Here is a 14,123-nt window from a genome sequence, read left to right as displayed (position 1 = left end):
AGAGAGAGAGAGATGGATGAAAAGGGCAAGAGAGGGGCATGCCCTGCACGTGGCTTGTCCCCTCTTCCCTCCCTCACCCTTCACTTTCCTATCTACCTCTCTCCCTTCCCTTTTCTAGCTCCAACTAATGAGCGATTTTCCCATTTTCTAGGATTGGGTGCCCATACCCATACTACTTAGTTTGAAATGAAAGCTTCTAGTTAGAGCAGAAGTCTAAATTAAAGTAAAAGACGCGTCGGCTTATTCTATTTGCAGCACGTGAACTTGCACCCCTCTTGCATGCTATGGTTTCTACTCCTCTGGCCTCTTCAGAATCCGTTGTGGATCATCGCTCCACTGTCATCCAGTCGTCCACACCCATACCTTCTTGTTGTGCGCCGCTTGATGAAAACGATTTGTTTGCGGTGACCCACTGACCATCACTTCTTCCCTCTTATTGTGTGTTGTTGTTTGTGCGGTGATACCCGAGTGAAAATTCTTTAAAAGTTTTGTTCAAACGAGGCGGTGGAAATATACTTTTTGGCCTGCCCAAAGGGCTAAGGCCATAGTGGTGTATTCCCTTTTTTCTTAGTGAAAAATGTCACATGTATTTTATAAATAAAAGTGAGAAATAAAAAATAACCTATATGGTTTTGAGTGGCTCTTGAGAGGATAGGTTCGTTGGATTGGGTGTCTTTTGAGTGGTTCTATAGATTAGAGGTTAGGTGGCTGGTCAAGAGGCGTTTTTGCCTTAAGTGAGGTTGGTGGGAGACCATATAATGAGTGGATGCGTTTTATTCTTCCCTCTTTTGGGGTGGAGGCTCCTTAAGCTCTGTGGAGGGAGCTCTCATTAGGTTTAGGTATAATGAAACCCTAGTGGGGAATGGGAGTGGGTAGGCTTTAGCAAGGTGCGCTCAAGGCTGTCGGCCTATGGCAGTTCTTGGTCCTGCGTGCGTGCTGTGCATGGGCTGCCTCTGCGCGCTCTTTTGTTTCTCTGCTCTATTGTCCTGCTCGCCGGCTTGTGGTGGTTCTGGGTTGCACTTGTGCTCTGTTGTCCTGCTTCCTGCATGAAGGCATGGCAACACGCCGTCCTACTCGCCGGCTTATGGCGGTTCTGGCCCGCGCTTGTGCTCTGCTGTCCTGCTTCCTGCATGTGTTTGTTGAGAGAAGGGTGGCTTGTATGTTAGCGTGGTTCCTCTCGCTGGTCTATGGCGTTGTTGGGCATGATTCGGTGCCCTGCCTCTCCGCAGTCTTGTGTTGATGTGGTTTGCCATCCTGCTCGCCGATCTATGGTGGATCTGGGTCGCGCTTGTTCTCTATTGTTCTTCTCTACGGGTGCCTCGTGTTCCTGGTTTGTTTGTCTATGGTGGATTCGGGTCGTGCCTCGGGGTTGTATTGCTCTGTATCTCGGGGTTGTGTTGCTCTGTTTGCTCGTCCCCTTCGCCAATATGAAGCGGATCTTGAAGACGTGGTGTCGTGCTGCTCTGTGCATCGAGGTTGTGCTGCTCTGTTAGGATGTCCCCTTCGCCGATCTGTGGCAGACCTTGGACACCCATCTGTTGTGTTGCTCCTGTTTTCAGTGTGGTCGTGCTACATTGTCGTCCTCTCCATCGGTCTGTGGTGGATCGGGCCATTCTGTTGTGCAGCTCTGCTGCGGTGTACTGTGCAGCTCTGCTGCGGTGTACTGCGCTGCTCTGCTGTGTCATCCCGCCTGCCGGTCTATGGTGGTTCGGTGTCGTGTGCGGCTTGTCGATGGCATCTCTATGTTAGCTTTTGGTATGCATTAAAGAGAAGTTTTATCTACTTTTATTTGTTGCTTTAATTTCTTTTGGATCTTTTATTTACTGTTTTGCTCTCGTCTTTGATGATTCTTGCAGGGTGGTTGACGGGATTGGATGGTTTGCTTGGTTGATTATATGCGGAGGTCGAGCACAATAATTTTCTCGGGCTGAATATTTTGAAGATGATATAACTTTTATGGTGTTGATGGAGTTTATTAATGTGTAATGTTCCTAGAGTTGTTTATTTCTCGAAGTTTGTCTATTTTGTCGATAAATTTTGTGCTTTGGTCTGCTATAGAAAATTTATTTTGGTATTGTGTCAAGGTGCTCTTAATTCAAGACGATTAGCTCCACATTCTATGATGCAATCTTGGTCCATGATTTAATCCTATTGATGGATTATTTGGACTGGCTGAGCATGTGGTTAGGGTTTGGGAACAATCGACATTGAAAATTTATGGCTCCGTGGCTATTTTTTTAATGTAAGAAAAAAAAATGATTTAACTTCGAATATTATATTGAATAATCTCATGGTTCATTGTTTATATTGTAGAGTAAGAATGGAAATAAATCCGTTTTGATGTGTTGATTTAGAATGATCTACCTCAAATCTTTATAAAGTTTTAAGTGACTAGTTTCTCTTCTTTAGTTACCCTAATTTACTTTTAGTTGTAGCTCTCATTTCATTTGCAGCCTTGCACCTCTCTTCTCCTCTCTCCTCTATCTAATAATAGTTGACTTTATTTTCATTTATGTTTGTACCTTTTATTAATATCGAAAAAGTCGACGTAGAGTTAATGAAAAGAGGAGCCTTTTCTCTTTCTCTCTCTATGTAGTGTACAGGTCGTGACCCAATATTATATAATGATGAATAATAATAAATGTAAAAATTTGCATTTACTACCAACCATTGAGTGGAACTTTCAAAGTATCTATCTTGAAGTACTCAAGATTATGCATCAAGTTTCACTCTTTAAGTATATAAAAGCTAAAGGTATGTGAAGAACCATCACGTTTTACAAGCTTCCCTATTCTGAGATCACTCTTGCTAAGAATTATACTCCCTCTATAGTACAATCTCCTAAACTTTACAGCCACATCTTTTATCAAAGCGATAGCAATACTCTTTATTGTTGGGCCCTATGGATTCGAATATGGATAGTAATATACCTCTGCATTTCATTTCCTCTTTTGTTGCCTAAGAGTCTTGTTGTCTTGCTTATCTTGGAAATTATCTTAAATTTTCTCTTGATTATAGATGCTTTCACAACAAATTCAAGCAATGACTACTTCAAAACTTTAAGTGTAGCTCCTAGTGCTGAAAACTTGCACGAAGTTGTGTCTGAAAGTGGGGGCCTTGCATCGTCAAGTAGTTTAGTGAATTCTCCAAACTCACCGTTTAAAAAGCTTAGTCCCAAAGCCAAGTTCAAGAAAACTTCTCTAAAATCTGTTCAAAAGGCCCTTAGTATTGCAAGAGGGAGGGCCTCTGTGAGAGGTTAGCTTTGTTTCCAGTTTCTGTGGCTTATGAATGTGTAATTGATAATAATAGTATCGTGTGCAATGTGCTATAGGGCGAACACCGCTTAGCTCTGTTGGGATTGCCACTCTCTCCGCCGATGTGAGTCGTTCGTTGGGCTTAGCATCTATTAAAGAAGATCCAAGACCTATAGTTGATTCCTTTGGATCTCAATTGTCATTGAGTCAATCTACGCCTGAGCTTCTTATATCTGAACTTTTTGATGCTATTAACTACCATTTTGTCTTCGTTGGCAAGGTGATCGCAAAGTATGGCACATATAAAATCCAAAAAGAAAATTACAACAAATTTTTGAAGGCTGATCTTGTGGACAAGGTTGCACATCACACTATCACTTTTGTTGTGGCACAAAATTATATAGAACAGTTTGTCAACACATTTGTGGTAGATGATTTTTTACGTATTGAAGGGCCTGTTGTGTGAGGAAGAAGAATCCTAGTGATGGAGACACTTGTCAGCTTGCTCTCTATGTTGATGCAACTACATCTATTGTGAAGTCTCCTTCATTCGACTTTGTGCTCACTCTCCTTCCCGAGCATAAGATAAAAGATCTTGTTTCATCATGGACTTCTTCAATTGAAGATGATGTGCCTACCGTAGCTTTTACTATTATCAAGGTGGAGAACATGGCCAAAAGTGATGGCAGTAGTGGCACTAGACTTATTGTTGCCGATGGTCTTGCTGATGTTGATAGAGCAACGGTAAGCTTCTATACGCAACTCTAAGTCCTCTTAATAGTGTTTTGACTCTTTGTTATTGCGGCAGCTTTTGTTTGTGCCCTCTCAAAAGGCTGACTTTTATAACATTTCCAATGAAGTGAAAGAGAATGGATTTTATGATTGTGTGGCTCACAACATAAATGTCTTCAAACAATTCTCCAACACATTGTCTATCGTGGACTACACTATTGTGCTGCCATTGCCCTCTCAATTGAAGTTGCTTTTCAAAGATATCCGTGTTAAGCAAATTGCCAACATGGGATTTGGAAAAATGGTGAGTTCTTATTCGTAGGTTTTTTACATTGCTTGTGCATTGTGTGATCTTTTTAGGTTAATTTCAGGTGTTTAGTTCTCTTGAGGTTGTTAACGTCAACAGCGTTGGATTGGAGTATTTATGTGGAGTTTGCAAATCTACCCAAGTCAGTCGTCAAAGCTAAAATCCTCATTGTTTCGTTTGTAACAAAGCTGTTGAAATTTGGAAAGTTCCTGCTCTTCAAGCAAAGCTGGTTCCTCGTGTGGTAAAGGTATTTCCGTCACCTTGCACGGGAAGATTGTTGACCAAGTCCTTCGCCTACCCTCTTCTGTTTTGTACTTGTATGAAACTGATCTAGTGAGTTTGAAAGCTTCCTTGGTGGGAATGAAGAGAGCTGGACATTTCTCAATTGATGCACAGGGGTATGTAACAAGCTTTAAATCCGAATAGGAAGATACTAGCTTTGCTAATGTACCTTGCACTTCTCTAGGAACGTCATATTTTGTTGAATATCCTTTTGTATCTAGACATTATAGCGGGATTATCTATTGGCGATAAAACTGTTTTTTGTATAAATGGCATCCAATGTTCAATCGACTCAACTTTTTGGAAGACATCTTCTTGTAATCAAGATGTTTTAAGGGCATTGTTGTTTGTATATGGTGTAGATATATCTATCAGTTCACTAGAAAATATTATGTCCAAGCATATTGTTGCAAAAATTCGTTCTCAAGACATAGAGATCTCAAGTGTGTAGCTGAAATTGTGGAATGATGAGCGTGTGGCTTGTAATGTTGATGATAAAACTCTTGAATCTTTAGTTTGCCAACGCATGGATACAAGAAAAAATTATGTTTTGCTTTCAATCAATTTGATCACTCTAGCTTGCCATGTCTTGGAGTTTCAATGTATTATTCATGTGTTTCAAGAACAAAATCATCAACATTCCTTCAATGCTAATCCTTGTGTTGCATCTTCTTCCTCCTCTCGTGGCTTGTTGGTCTTTATTTGTCAAGGTGGATTGTTTGTTTTTCCACAATCAGCTTCGATCGAGAAACGTAAACGTTGCTCTTGGCCTAAAGATCTTGCCGCTAGATTGCTTGATGTTGTTAAGACTTTTCCAAATGAGACAGCATCGCATATAGCTTCTCGATTTCGAACACAAGTCTGTTCTTCTTACGCTTTGAAACAAATTCAAAACAAAGTTTACTCAATATGAAAAATGTTGCATGAAGACAATGTTGTGCCTCAATCAAATAAGAGATCTAGAAAACGAAAATATGTAGTGGAAATACAAGACACTCCTGCATATGTATGTTTAAGTTGTGGTAGTCTTGTGTTCCAAAAGAATTTGCATCGTTTGACCCTACTCGAAGCATATTTTCTTCAAACCTTGATAGGATTGCAAACATTTAACTCTGTTGCAGACAAAAGAGTTTATTTCTCTTGCAAGCAAATCTTAAAATCTCAAAGAAAGCCGCTCTTTTGCATTTATCCACATTCTCTGCTCAATGAAAGTATTGCAAGCATTGCATTGTTAAATGCAATTGAGAAACGTCTTGTATCGCTTCGCATTCCTTTCACTCAAATACGAGAGCTCAATTATGAGGGTCAGTTTGGGTTGCGAGGGAGTGTCGTTAATGTCATGGCAGACTTAACAAGAATTTAAGCAATCTTGCCGCATTTTAGTAGTGAGCACGCTACAATCCTTGTCGAGATTAAGCGTAAAGTTGAGTATGCCCATGCATACCTTAGTGGTGGTGTACGTCCCTTTTATGTGCTCCAAGCATTGAAAGACTTGATTGGCACCCCTTTATACATAGAGCACAAAGCCTCCATTAATGAAGCTTGGATTTCTAGTTTTCACATGAGTCCAGATGTAGTGTTGCATGAAGAAGATGAGGTTGATGAGTTGGTGAATGAGCATTCAAACACCCTTGTCCATGGCATCTATTCTTCACAACAAGTCATCGATCATAGTGCACATGTCCATAGTGTCGCACCTTGTGAAGGATTTTCCCCTTTGAGCTTATTCGATGATGCCGATTGTGAGGAATTAACATTTTCAGCTTTGTTCTTTGGGAAAAGAAGAGCCTACATAGACCTTTCGAAAAAAAATTACTTGAAGGTGGCGCAATGGGAACTCAAAAACAAAGATAGATGCTTCGCTTTGGATAATGAAAATTTGTTCTTCAAAGTGATGAAGATTATCATCGGCAAGGTGCTTGGCTCTATATGGGTGCGTCTACGCAAGGAAAAATTGCAAGGCAAACAACTATGCGCAAAAGATGTTTAGAACAACACTAACATTGAGCGAATACTATCATCCCAACTAGGATATCATGACTTTGAATCTTTGCGAACGTCATCGGATTACAAGGCCAAACTCAAGCGTAATGTCTTTGCCATGATTCGACAAATAGATCAGCCTACCTTTTTTGTCACTCTATCGTGTGCAGAGCAAAGATAGAAGCCATTGCACGAATGTCTTGCTACACTTAATCCACAAATCAACGAATCTAGTTTCCAATCTAGTGCACAGTATATCTGCGCATTGGTTCATGCGGATCCTATCACTACACCTCGATACTATGTCCATAGATTCAACGCATTCAAGAAAGAGTTGAAACATAATTCAAAAATACTTGGCCAAATCATGGATTTTTTCTTTGTCACTGAATTTCAGCATAGGGGAAGCCAATATGACCATGGATTAATTTGGATTGATAATTCTCCAAAGCTTGGGATTTCTGATGACAAAGAAGTGCTTGCTTTTGTTGATAAATACATCTCAAGTAACAAAGATGAATTGGGTGTTGACCTACAAAAAGTACAAATCCATTCCCATCGAAGAACATGCAAACAAAGAAAGAAGCATTGCCGTTTCGGATTTCCAAGACAGCCTGCACAGCAAACGATTATCTTGCACCCGATCCAATCAAGTGAAGAAAGGAAATCCATGCTTCTTGCAAATAAGAAACAACTCGAAAACCAACTTGCAGTTTTACCACATTGCCCTGAAATTAGTTTTAATGATTGGTTATCCTCTTTAAGCATGGATGAAGACATGTACCTTGAGACACTCTCAATATCACTCTCAGAACCAACACTTTTGCTCAAAAGACAACCAAAAAGATATATACACAAACAATTTCAACAAAACAATGTGCACATTGTGGGATGGCAATCTTGATTATTCAGTTTATTTTCAACCCTCATGGAGCTGCTGCATACTGCACATCATACATGACAAAAATAGATTCAAGCACAAGCAAAGAAATCAACAAAATCCTTGACAAATGCAAGAAAGAGAGTCTTCCCGCAATGGAGCGCCTTAAGAAAATTGGAGGTGCCTTGATCAATGCTCAAGAAATCACAGCTCAACAAGCAACATACATTTCAATATCTCTTCCATTGCATAACACAAGCAGACAATTTATCTTCATCAATGCAAACTTCCAAACCCAAAGAACACTATTGTTAAAGAGGAAGACTTCCTTGTAAACACTTCATCCTGATGACACAGACATATTCTTTGATGATCTCGTAACAAAGTATACAAAAAGACCAACTAGCATAGGAAATCTTTTCTTGACAGAGTATGCAAGCAACTACACTATCTCACAAGGGACACACCACAAGTGCAAGAAGCCTCGTATCATCAGATATATACAAACTTCAACAAGGAGATCGACAACGAGAGACATTACCACAAGCTATGTCTATTGTTTCTGCCATTCACAAGCGATGAATACACGTTCGATGCTTTGACATCAACTTGGAGGAAGAGATATGAGTCTAATATTGCTACAATTGCACAAAACATGGAGCCTTTCACAAAACTAGAAATCAACAATCAAGAATCATCAACATCATGCTCAATCTCCTCACAAGAAACTCAACAAGAACGGTTCACTTATGAGCTTGATCTCGACCTACCAAGCACAAGGCATCATACCACTCAACTACCAACATCATCCAGATTCCTTGGCATGCCAAATGAAGAATATCACTCAATTGTCATGAGTTTGAATATAGAGCAAAGACATCTTTATGATGATATCATGACACAAAAGAGAGTATATCCTAATGACAGAATCCACCTTTTTTTAACAAGGGGCGTCAGAATAGGAAAAACCTTTACTTTGCGTGCAATCGTCCAAGGCCTAGTCCGACACCATGCACCTTCGATAGAAGGAAACATTGAACTTCCAACAGCATTGTTGATGGCGTATACAGGCAAAGCAGCATTCAACCTTGGTGGCACAACAATTCACTCTGCATTGCGCCTTCCATTGATGCTAACTGAGATGGTCCCTCTTTCCAACGACACTCTCAATGACCTATCCCAAACACATGCAAACCTCAAACTAGTTGTCTTTGACGAGGCTTCCTTAATAGGTAATAGACTGCTACGTATTATTCACACAACACTCCGATCTATAATGCACAAACACAACGAACCCTTCCGTGGTCTACACGTTATCTTCTGTGGTCATCTTTGCTAGGCAATCCCTGTCTACGATCGATGGATATTCAACGACACAAACAATACACTTAACATCCTCACACCATCAAGTTGCAACACACATGTCACATGCGTTGAGCTAACAACACCAATGCGCCAATCAAATAAACTATTTATACAGGTTTTAAATAGGATATGTGTTGCAAAAAAAACACAAACAGACTTGGCATTTATCAATCACACATTTGGAAACAATAACTTCGACATTTTTACAACACCTCATCTTTTCTTCACAAATAAACTAAAGTCCAAGCACAACCAAACGGTCTTTGAGAACTTGCAAGAGACACCATACATCATCAAGGCTCATGAAAAATTCCACAAAACATGCTCAAAGAGCCTAGTCATTCCAAACAACCCTCAAGTAACTGATGGATTATCCTCCATCCTTGAGCTAAAGCCAAGAATGATAGTCGAGCTTTGTGCTAGCAATATCAACGTGCTTGATGGTTTGGTGAATGGTGCGGATGGAATCTTCCAAACAACAAACAACAGAGCACAATCATTGATAGCTTGGGTGGAGTTCTTCGATACCTCAATTTGGAGAAGACAACGATCCCAAAATGCACGTCTCTACCATGGAAACATAAACAAACAATGGACACCAATACTTCAAGTCACGAAAGAGTTTCAAGTAAGCAAGAACCCACTCAACCTAGTCTCAAGAACACAACTCCCAATACAAGCAGTGACTAACGCACGCACAATCCATAGATTCCAAGGCTTGACAATGACAGCAGTCGCATTTGACCCTACCGGGATCCAATCTCATGGCTTGGTCTACACAGCTCTGTCACGTATCAAAGACCCTACAAATCTGCATATTCTTAGTCCCATTCTCAAGAGCCATATCAAAACTGACCCCATAGTCCTGAAAGAAATCAAATGCCTTCGAACGGATGCTAGGTGGTCCTACTTGAACGAACCCCTGGTTACAATTGCACAAACACACCATATTGTTGCATCATTAAACATCGTCTCAATCAACAAACACATTGACCACATCAAGGGCAACCCAAACTTCATGTCATCCAGTATCTTGTGCTTCCAAGAAACAAAAGAAAAGAAAAGTATGAACCCCCTAACACCAAACATTGAGCATATTCAACATTATAATGGTTATGGTGTATCTATATTCCACCATCCAAGCATTCAATCCATATCTCAAAAAACCATCTCAAGAGCAGGACTTGAAATAATCGATGCAACTTTCTCTTTCAGAAATCAAACTTCAACTCATATCCATGTCATAAATGTATACAAATCACCCAAGACACCAATAAAGACACTTCTTTTAGAACTCCAGCACTTGATACAAGAAAACGATAAAAAAAACTTGAGCATCATACTAGGAGACTTCAACATCAATATCGGCACCACAAACACCCAATACCAACATTTGGAATCTCTACTTCATTCGGAGAACTATCGGCAACAAATCAAAGAAACAACAACCATCTATAATTCAATGCTAGACCATATTTGGGTGAGAAGCCAACAACCTCACTACATTTGTGGCACAAGATTTTGCTTTTGGTCGGATCATTCAATCACATATATACTGATTCCAAAATAAATAAACCAAAGATCATTGGAGGGGACACCTTCCCTCCCTTCCGACTTCCCCCCTCCCCCCCCCCCCCCCCCCACCAACCCATCAAAGCAAAGTAAATCTACATTCATGCCATCCAACTACCTCCCTTGATGTATATCAACTCATCCCACCATATGTATCAAACACAAATTTTGTAACCTACAACCATTTTGCCAACATAGTTTTTTCCCCTGCTCAATCTCGAACCTGAGCATGCGTGTACAGCAATTACTTCATCTCTAAAATGTTTGTCTTCCAAAGCAACTATTATTAGATTCAATGGATTGCCACCTGCCTCTCTTTCTCGGTTAATTTTCGCTTTCCATTTTCTGTTAGCAAAACAAATTCCTATGGTAGGCCTCGTGATTTTATCACTTTTTTTTCCTCTTGTTTTATCCACCTCCAAAACTCAATACTATTGTGAATGTTTTAAAATCTCAAAGAAATTACAAAACGACCTCAAGAGTCAAAGTTGAGGCAGAGCCTCGAGGTACTGAGCATTACAACTTGGATGTCCTCTAGGTGACCAAATCTCTCATGCCATAATTGAGTTGTACCTTTTTTTTTGTGCTATCAAAAACATAATAGGTGTACTATAATGACAAGCTTTTACTTATCGAAGTTTGCCAAGATGGCATGGGTAGCCCTAGACCAATAATCAGAGTTTTGTTTGCTTCGGAGCAGACAAATCGTCACTCCGCTTTCTTGGATGAGCTCTAAGAATCTTGCCACAGCACAATCTCTTTCAAACACCCAATGGTTCCTCACCTGCCATATATGGCGGAAAAAGAAGTATTTGACAATTCGAGTGCAGATAAGAAGAGCAAGATTTCCTATCCTTTTGCCTCCAAAAAACAAATCAGTCTTGAAGAACCTAATCTGCCATGTCTTTTGGACCCACTTGCAAATCTTCCTACCAGGGTCTTGATTGTCTGGCATTCCATGAAAGGGTAGGCAGGTCCGCACTAGCTATCCTGCAACCTGAGCAACGATCAGATCCAATTCCTCTTTCCTGGATCTTTACGCCTATCTCGGCAGAGCACCCCCATACCACCCACAAGAATACCTTAACATTTTGAGGCCAATTTGGCTTCCAAATGTTCTCCATGACTTCTTCTCACCGTTTTCTAGGCCATTGTCTCTTCCATATTTTGTTGAGGCGGTGGAAATCTTGCACACAAGGCGTCAAAGCTGCATGGCAAGAGTTGGTTCACTGCAACTTGGTTTATCCTCGTCCGAGCCCACCATAGTTCTTATGACAACCTCCACCACCACCCTAGAGAATTTCTTAATGGCTTTGAATGGTCTAAAAGTAAACTAGCATTTTTAGAAATCAACATTGTCATTTCCATTGGTTTCACAATGAGCTGGTTTTAATATGAGGCTCTTATTCAAAACATCCACCTTAGACCTTAATTGGAGATTGAAATTGTGTTCACTTTTCATAAGACCTTGGCTCTCAAGACAAACTACCTGACCAACATGTATATATGCATCCCTTTGGCTCAAATCATAGCTCAAAAGTTAAGCTTGAAACTTCTCCTTGGATATTATATTTATATATAGATTATGCATGTTGACATACGCAAAATCTTGTGGTGGGGTGGGAGAGTATCTTTCTAAATTATTAAAAAAAAGCCATCTTCATATGAAGGGAAGCACATTCTCTGGAACTGTCTGTTTGGATAGCTCGGCAGACGAAAAATTACTTATAGTTGATGATGATTATGTAGGCATGAGGAAAATGTTTATTCTCTTAAACCAAGATTATGCTTTCTACTTTTGGTACTCTCTACCACAATCCGTCAAAGTCTGAGGTCGGGGGGCAACGCCTCTCAACCGCACATCTAGTGTCGATTATTTTCCGAATTTTTTTCTGACAGCCATCAGATGGCTGACACATCAGCACGCAGAACGCAGAACGAGCATGCATGCAGGCCAATAAAGCTACGCCACGTCGTCTGTGTACCCCGATCACATTGCCTGTCAGCGGCTCAGCTCGACATAAAGGTTGCGTGATACGGGCTTAGCCGGTTGGCCTCCCTCCCCCAGACTTTGACGCCCAGGAATGGTCTGTTAGTGACCATTCCCAAGACCAAAGGCTCCCCCAAGGCTCCCGGGTGCCGCCGGTCGCCATGGGGTCACCTTTAATCTTGGGAATGGTCACTAACAGACCATTCCCTAGTCCGTTATCTTTACATGGATTCAATATTAGGCATTCTGGTCCATTTGGAGGTTTAGGGACAATCTGATGTTCCATCAACTCCAAGGAACCCTTCTGCTTTTTCTCAGACATTACGATTCTGATTTTGCAACAATGAGATCGCTTCAAGATGGCATTTCACTGTTTTATGGAATGACGATCCAAGGATTACGGGATTGGGCAAGCAATCGGAATGAGGTGCAACATTTTACTACGATGGGCAAAGGGTTTTGTATAGTTGTGTGTGCTTCGGAGTAGACAGTTCAGGATCTGGTAATAAAAGTTGAGGTTTGGGGTGCTTCGTCATTCGCGTACCTCATGCCTTCCACCCTTGAGTTTAACCTAAATGAAGAGATTATGCGCTCCTGTCCCGTATGGGCCACTTTCAAGACCCTCCCCCTTTTGGCTTCATGATCATGTTCAGACAATAGCCACCGAGCTGGCCGGCTGCTCTTCATGCCAAAGCTGCAGTGGATTCGATCAAGTTTGGATATTAAGGTGCGCATCCTATGGAACATGAGCAAACCCATTACGAAATTTGTGGATTTGAGCATCCAGTGGAACATGCAACATGGAATGCTTTGGAGCCTTTCGTCAAGAATTGGCATCTACTTCATTTCCCACGGCATGCTACAAATGTTACCAAATTGGACATTATGTCCTATGGCTATGATGATCAATAAACCAATGGTAAAAACCACTTGGAAGCGAGCTGACTGAGATGTGAAGCAATCCCTAGTTGGAATAACAAGCATACCTAGAGAGCATGGGAGTTACAAGAATGAGACAGGTTGCAGTTATAGAGGATGCATGCCCAATTACCATGGAAAAACAAGAGAAAGAGTGCAATGTTTGCGGGCTTGCACATACAGATTTGTAGAACGGTGAAACCCTAGAGCAACTGGACACAATAATTAATACTCCCAGGCAACAGCTAGTCCCCATTGGCCCCCTTGAGGATCAAGACAATCTCGAAGGATCCTCGAATGAGATTTTAACAAGAGAAACTCAAAAGCAAGAAGTCTTCGTTGAAGCCACTCCAACAGTGAAAATCGACCTCCTTTAGCATCTTATAGATGTCACTGGCCCATCCATTAATAATCTCATCAAGAAGAAGAAGAATAAAAAAACTAGAAGCTCTCTTGGCTCTATTGAGGATTTGGCTACATGGGTAACTATATGGGTTTTTTGGTTCCCTGTAAAAGCCAAAGAATTGATAGTCCCCCTTGACCCATGGCAAATTTTATTTGCATGGGCTCTCCAGTACCGTTCTTGTTTTTTCTTAATACAACCTCCCACATAATGTCCAAAAAACCAAGAAAAAAGACTTTGTAGCTACTTGCCATCTACTTATTGTGCATTATCTCTATTGTGGGCTTGAGAATTCCCACGAGCAAAATCTTGTTCCAAGATTGGTTTTTACTTCGTGCTCTCCAATTCGCTCTTTCATGCGGAAATCGGGGATATGTTTGAAGTCCCTTGGCAACCAAAACCTTGTTCCAATTCTGAAATTCATAAATTTACAATAG

The 14,123-nt window shown here is 40.8% G+C and overlaps 2 pseudogenes; both read left to right on the top strand.

Annotated features, from left to right (window-relative positions):
* Positions 1-1,054: 1,054 nt before the first annotated feature.
* Positions 1,055-1,891, top strand: LOC147437180 (uncharacterized; annotated as a pseudogene).
* Positions 1,892-2,714: 823 nt separating this feature from the next.
* Positions 2,715-14,123, top strand: part of LOC147437175 (uncharacterized) — a 262,737-nt pseudogene continuing 251,328 nt past the window's right edge.

Source organism: Adiantum capillus-veneris, chromosome 17 (genome assembly GCF_014529385.1).
Source record: "Adiantum capillus-veneris isolate H3 chromosome 17, ASM1452938v2, whole genome shotgun sequence".
Classification (NCBI taxonomy): domain Eukaryota; kingdom Viridiplantae; phylum Streptophyta; class Polypodiopsida; order Polypodiales; family Pteridaceae; genus Adiantum; species Adiantum capillus-veneris.
Note: the sequence above shows the minus strand (reverse complement) of the source record. Positions and strands in the feature narration are given on the sequence as shown.